Raw genomic sequence first — 6,480 nt, forward strand, 5'->3', positions numbered from 1 at the left:
TATCACTGGGCTGCCTCAGTTTTACATTTGAAACTGTTGTACTCGTTGAAAAGCTGTTCTCAAAAACCAGTTAATTTAAGGTAACCATGCAGACAATTTAAATATAAAATAAAGTTTAGATGTGGTTGCATAGCAAATGTGATCTGTTTAGGAATATGCCCAGTTGAGAAGGTTGAAGTGTGGTAGGAATAACATTACTTCATCACAGCCTTGTGGCTTTGCCCTGTTGTAGGTCAAGGACGTATCCAGGTTATCAAACTTGTGGCACCTGACACTTCCCTCCCAGAGCAGAAGCACCACCTAAAGGCAGGGATCTGCCTCCATCACCAACTGACACAGACTGCACTAGGTGCTCTGGCTGCCCTTCTGCCAGGTGAGCTTCCTCCCACATTCAAACATGGGGCTAAAAAGGAAGTTTATCAGGTGTATAAAATGAAAAAAGTGGTAGAATACCCACAGATTACTGTCTGCTGTTTCACTCACAGTATTTAATTAAGAACATCATATCTAGAATGCAAGAAAATTTGAGAAATAGTTGTTAGTACTCATAATTTTTAAAATTTAGTAATGCCTTCAATGGTCTGCCCACAAGTCTGTACAGAGGTGTCAACAGGAAGGCTTTATGCCATAGTGTGGATTGAATATGGTAATATGAGCTGTGCTCCTAATAGTGCTGGTAAACAGACTCTTCTAATCAGATTCAAATGCTAATATATATAAAATCTTTACCCATTTAAAAATAATAAAATATTTTGCTTCAATTAATCCTGATTGTGCTAGTAGAACATACAATCAACAATGTTATGCAAATAGTTATTTTTGCAGTTGAAATCAATAACTTATTTTCTTTGTAATACAAAAAATAGAAAAAGGAGGTTATTATTAATTGCTTCTAAAACTACATCTTTGTGAGGGAAGCCTGCAGGTATTAATCTCATTATCAAGACTTTCCTTCAAAGTCTGTATGACCATTATTGTTCATGATTCGACCACTCAAGAAATCTTGCCATAGACTCCTATTTTGAAAGTATTTATTGGAAGCTGAATGAAATTAGTTCTTTATGAGCTAAGTAATTGTAAAGTTACATTATCCTGTGGAAAGAGATAACTGATAAAATCTGAGAATTTCAATTTTAAAACGGCTGTGCCTTGCTACACTGAAGCTATGATAACCCTCATTTTTATAAATCTATACCTTACTGGCTGCACATACATAGTCATGAAGTATCAGTTACACTCCTGATAAAATACTTTAAATATTGATTATAAAATAACTTGTGTTAACAATAAGTATATTGCTATTTCATGCATATGGTATTGTTTGTTTCATTTGAGTTACTGTATCTCTAGTTCCTTTCCCATTTTTTGTTTTATTCTCTTAACAGCCATTGTTCAACTTGGTCTGACCCACAAATGGGAGAAGCTTTGCTAATTCAGCTTTAATGACACTCCCAACCCAGCAAAATTCTTGACTCCTGCGGATGAAGGGGGGTTCTTTGGCAAGACTTGGTGCATCCAGCCCACAGGTCTTGTAGAAAATTTCCAGTCTTCTCAATTTCTGATAAGAAATGGGTAACAACACTGAATACAGAGATAGCCCAAGCTAGGAATACAAGCAACAAGTGCTGCTCACTAATCTGCTCTGCACAGGTCTAGGGGTCATGCCCTACCCCCAGAGGGCTGGTGTGTGGCAAGCACTTGCTGTGGCCAGGGTTTCTGACAGTCTTCAGGTGGCTGTGGATTCTGTCCCTGGTCATGTGGCTTGTCCTGGGTGTGTGCCCTCCACACCCATGGGGGGCATCTCTATGCTGTCCCCACAGGAATTCCCCTGAGGAATTCCCATTCTCCTGCATTCCTGCTTCCCTTACCTCTTCAGAAAATACTGAGGGGTCTGCAGTATCCCAGGAAAGGGCTGCTAGGATTCCATCAGCGAGGCTTGGCTCACTCTGGGGCAGTCATTGAGCTTCTTTGCCCCTTCTCATGGTTCTGGATACACAGTGCTGATCCTGTGCCCATGCAGCTGCCTTTGAAGCCATGCCTCAGGCTGTCAAAGCAGGCTTGAATTTCATCTCCAAAATGAGGAGGTGGTTTCTGCTTTATTCCAAACCAAATTGTGAGATGATTCTTTCACAATTTTCTTACGTGTTCTTTTCAGCAGGGGAAAATTGACAAATCTAGAGTGTATTCATCACAGCTTCCATGCATAGCAGGGGTACCTAATTGCTAGGGTGCGTTCTGTGGTACACACCACTGGTTTAAACAGAGAAAAAAAAACCCAACCACTGAGTCCTCAGGAATCCAGCACCATGCAAAGCAATTATCTATGTTCTGGAAGTATGTATTTTTAAAAAATTCCATCTACTTCCAAAGGTTTGCCATATATCAGAGCAGACTGTCCAAAATGATATAAAACATCCAGCAGATAAGAAGCAGCCATTCTACTAAAATAATATGTGTCTGTTTTCCTGCATATATATAGGCAGTGGTGGAATCAGCATCCCTGGAAGTGTTCAAAAAGTGAGTAGACATGGCATTTCCTGATATGGTATGAGGCTGAAGGTTGCACTTCATGATCTTGGAGGTCTTTTCCAACTTTAATGATTCCATGATTCTATCTGTGCAGAACAGCTGGACCTGGTTTGGTTTTCATATGAAAACACACTATCCCGAAGTCCTAACCTAGCTCCTTGTTACACATGGGGGATGGCTCATGTATTTTTGTGAGGATGCAGATATTAATGTGCATTACCACAGCAGGCTGGTGTTATGGGCTGCAGTGACAGCCAGAGCACGACGGTGTCTTGCCAGGTCACACCTGGCCACCTTTTCCATGGGACTGGAAAAAAACTTCCTGGTTTCCCTGTCAGTTCCAAAAATAAAAGGAACCCAGAAACCTCCTCAGTTTATAGTCTTTTCCCAATTAGCTGTTCTGGGGTGTGGTTAACACAAACTAATCATACTCTGGAGTGCAAAAATGTACATGGTGCAGCGCAGTGCCTCCCGTCTCCTGGGGTGTGATTATTTAATGATAATGATGCCCCCTGCAGAGGCACCTTATTGCTCTTTTGCAAAAACAATCTTTATTGAGGGGAATTAATTGCATTGTTGTTGATAGCAAGAAATAAGTTAATATTTTGAAATGATCTTTCTGGTTTGCACAGCTTAAAGGGATGTTAGCACAATTATGTCAAATAAATGACCTGCTTTGAAAGTTTCTCCATATATTAGGTCTGGATTCCAAAGCCATTCTGAATGTATGTTTTCTCTGAAGATTTTCACTGTGAGTCTTGAAATATGCTGAGAAGAGTTAATCTTTCTGTTCCATGGATACCTTGTATGGCTGCCTAAAAATTGATCTCTTCAGGGTCACTGAGTGTTTTCTACTTAGAGGCAAATTTGCAGTTACACTGGATTCCCACAGCATATTTACTCTATGCAAAGTGTCTGAGAGCAACTTTTATGGTAGGGTTTTTAATTAGTGCGATGTATAAAAGCAGCGAAGTTAATAAGGATGAAATTTGCTGGTGTGCTGACTTCTATGGAAGGCAATTGCCTCAGAGTCATGGTCATAGCCTAGTCTTAAATATCCATCCATATTATTGCTCTGACACTACATAGATTCTAGAAGGCACAGCTCACAGCTCCCAACTGGAAAAGATGCAAGCAGCCATGTATACTTTACCTACTCCTATCTACCCACTAATTTATCTCCAGAATAATCACTAATTTACTTATCTCAGTGCTAATGTTTGCTACAGTAGTTTGGGTTTTGTTTCTTACTTTATGGGAGTCTTTGCATCATTTTTATCACCTGCTTGCTTTTTTATACTAATGGTTCAGTACATCAGTATTACAGTAATAATATAGGTATATATCCATTGTAAAATGATGATTTACTGCAGCAGGATGGATGTATTTACCATGGATGCACTGTTGCAACAAATGAAAGGATCAGAAATATGTGTCCCTGTGTCAGCATGTGTGCAGGCACACCTGAGTGTGTATGAGGGGAGCAAAGCCACGTGGTGAAGCCACCTCCAGTGGTGCTTGTTCTGTGTGTGTGGCTGCTGAGGGAGAGGCAGAATCCCACCCTGGGGCTGGAAAGGGCAAGCAGGAGCTCACAGGCTCCATTGCTGCCTCTGCAGCTGCTCCTGGCCAAGGTGACTGCTTGTTTCTGGTGTCCCCAGCATCACAGGGTGTTTGAATAATGAGAGGGTTGGCTGTGCTCCTCCTTCTCTGGTGCCACCATGGGTGAGCATCCCATTCCTGCCCCTCTGAGAGGGCGAAGGATACACTCTGAAATACAGTTTTGTAAGGAGTGAGCATGGTTTTCTTTCTGAGGTCTGTGGGTCACAGAGATTGTGGGATTGTAGTTCCTGTTGGAAGGCAAATCAATCTCTCACTACAGGTGTGGGTGTGTATGTGTGTTACTCCAGTATCTTAGGGACATTTTTGTTTTATTGGTTTCTTTCCAGGTGCAAATGTTCCATCACTTGTGTGCCTAAAGCCCAGAGGGGGTACCCTAGAGGAAGGAAACTTGATGTTTCTGGCTACATGAACACATTACATCCTCACCTCAATAACTTCTTAGGCTGCATGTATAATGCCTTCTCATCATTTTGGTACCTGGAAAATGTCCATTTAAAGAAAGGTTTTGCTGATGACTGCTTCCAGAGTCTCCAGTTTTTTATTTCCCTTAATTTTGCTTGTATAGAAGTATTTTCCATGTGCACAATTCTAGTTTTAGTTTAGTAGGATTGCCTCACCAGCATACAAGCAGCCTGCCTTTCATCTGGATGAAGCCAAGATCTTGGATCAGCTTCTATGTTAAATATAAAATATTAGTTCTAGATAAACTAATTTGTGTTGTGTAAAGATTGGTTGCTTCCTCTTCAGAGAATGAATGGATATTCTAATTTTTTTTCCTTCTTTCCAGCTGGAAAAACAGCTGAACATGGAGTTGTTGAATGTAGGTTTCTTATTTTCACAGAAAAAGTATGGACAATTACATCATGCATTTTAATTATTTCAGCCCCTACAAAAAGAGAAGCATATTTGATCTGTTTTTCATTAACTGATTCAGTAATAATACTCAGTATTTGTAATAGTAACAGTAATTAAAAAAAAAAAATCTTTTTTTCTTAGACCTATATGTCAAGGTCAGTCATTCTGCAGAGTTTTGTTTTAGTAGCTTGGATAGGAAGAGAGTTAAAAAATGGGAACTTTCTAGGGTGCCAGGAGTGTTGACAGAAAGTCAAGGAAAAATATATGGCAAAAAGTAATAGAAATCAGGAAAAGCACTGCAGGTGATGAAAGAGATGTGATAAATAGCAAAAGGAGTTGGGAGAATAAACATTCCCAGTCTTGAAAAGAGGCAAGGGAAGGCAGGAGGGAGTGGCAGGGGGAGACAGATCCTCCAGTATCCCAGATCTGCAGGTTTGGGGAGATAGTGCTGTGTGGATGTGAGCAGGAAACATGAAATGGAATAATTCCATATGAAGAACCAGCTGAGTCCTTGGAAAGCAAAGAAAAAAACCTGCAACCTGAAGGAGAAGAAGTGGCTCTTCACCCACCCAGGTTCTCTTGGGTGTCACTGCCTGGTACCAGGTGAGTCTGTGGGAAGGAAGAGTCCACCTATTTTCCAACTACAGAGTATTTGGGATCCATTTCAGCAAAAAATTGCTACTCTGGGCTGTCTCCTGAAAGATGGTGCTTACAGGAGCTAGAGAGTCCCTTGGAAAACATCTATGGTGGCCAAAGTTTATGTCACTGAATGAACATAAATTTGTCGGTTATCTTGCTGTGGGTTGCATGGCACTTGGGAAGATTGTGGTTTGTTTTTGTCAGGTTTTATTTAGTCTGGGTTTTGTAAACTGTAGAAATTAGTGAGAGAATACCTTTTAGAAAAAATGAACAGGTATTAAGGAAAAAGCTAAATGAACTTTTTAAAGGAATTCCCTTTAGAAGATGCCTTTGTAGGAAAATGTATGCCTTGTCTTTATTGCAAGTCTCTGCATTTTTTCCTGTTGCCTTTATCTCGAATAACAAGCAGAGCTGATCAGCAATTTCCTCATGAAATAAGAATAATAAATCTACCTCCACCTGATTTATTGGCAGTATTGATGGATACTGGATATGGCTTGAACTCCTCTCTGGTGGTGGTGGTAGTGGACCAGTGCTTGAGGGATGGGGTGCTAAAAACCAAGAAAAACCAAGACATTCTAAGACAGGAAGGGCTATCCTGGGGAAAAGAGAAATCTCTTAAAAGCTGTGTTGTATACATGTGGGTTTGTTTAATGTGTGGCATATAATGCAGTTAATCTCCTTACAAAGTCATTGCTTAGAGAGCAATATGAAAGGAAATCCTGATAAAAGGCACCAGTGTAAATTTGACATTGCATGTAGCAGTCAGCTTTGTGTGTTGTAATTGGAGGGGACAGAATAGTTGTTTATTCAGAGGGGAGAATGATGCTATAAATT

At 40.3% G+C, this 6,480-nt stretch overlaps 1 long non-coding RNA gene across 4 annotated transcripts in view; it reads left to right on the plus strand.

Annotated features, from left to right (window-relative positions):
• Positions 1–247: 247 nt before the first annotated feature.
• The window catches only part of LOC135279326 (uncharacterized), a 21,729-nt gene continuing 15,496 nt past the window's right edge, over positions 248–6,480 (plus strand). For all 4 annotated transcript variants that reach the window (XR_010346603.1, XR_010346604.1, XR_010346605.1 and 1 more), the window contains exons 1-4: positions 248–373; positions 1,386–1,526; positions 2,480–2,517; positions 4,476–5,607. This is a non-coding gene — a long non-coding RNA (uncharacterized LOC135279326). The remainder of the gene's footprint in view (positions 374–1,385; positions 1,527–2,479; positions 2,518–4,475; positions 5,608–6,480) is intronic.

The sequence above is a fragment of the Passer domesticus genome, chromosome 12, assembly GCF_036417665.1.
Source record: "Passer domesticus isolate bPasDom1 chromosome 12, bPasDom1.hap1, whole genome shotgun sequence".
Lineage (NCBI taxonomy): Eukaryota > Metazoa > Chordata > Aves > Passeriformes > Passeridae > Passer > Passer domesticus.